The following is a 416-nucleotide window of genomic DNA, read 5'->3' as shown; positions in this document are numbered from 1 at the left end:
TAGTTTCATTTCTTTCTTTTCCTCGTGGGTGTTTGTGGGCGGGACTCTCTTATGTGTGTGTGTGGCCACAGATAAAGAGACAGAACTGAAGCTTGCTCTAATGTGAAACCTAAACAGAGAGAGACACACGGTTGCTTGCCAGGGCACTGTCACTTGCATGTTTAGCAAAATAATATCAGACTAACCAACTAGTAAAATTAATTTGTATATAGGAATACAAAGGAGAGATATTGTACCATCATGTGGTTTCAAGTCTCTTTTCATTTTTTAAAAGGCATTGCTGTGTAACTGTATAGAGAAGTAAAGTAAGACATTATATATCCTAAAGTGTTTTTTTTTTTTTTTTTTTTTTTTTTCTCCACTGGTTTTATTGTTCCCCCCTCTCTGTATTCACCTCCAGTGAGTGTGTTATATAT

The 416-nt window shown here is 35.8% G+C and overlaps 1 long non-coding RNA gene across 2 annotated transcripts in view; it reads left to right on the top strand.

Annotated features, from left to right (window-relative positions):
* LOC122141859 overlaps positions 1-416 on the top strand; it is a 35,938-nt gene that overhangs the window by 3,965 nt on the left and 31,557 nt on the right. The window lies entirely within an intron of this gene.

Source organism: Cyprinus carpio, chromosome B23, assembly GCF_018340385.1.
Source record: "Cyprinus carpio isolate SPL01 chromosome B23, ASM1834038v1, whole genome shotgun sequence".
NCBI classification, from domain to species: Eukaryota; Metazoa; Chordata; class Actinopteri; order Cypriniformes; family Cyprinidae; genus Cyprinus; species Cyprinus carpio.
Note: the sequence above shows the minus strand (reverse complement) of the source record. Positions and strands in the feature narration are given on the sequence as shown.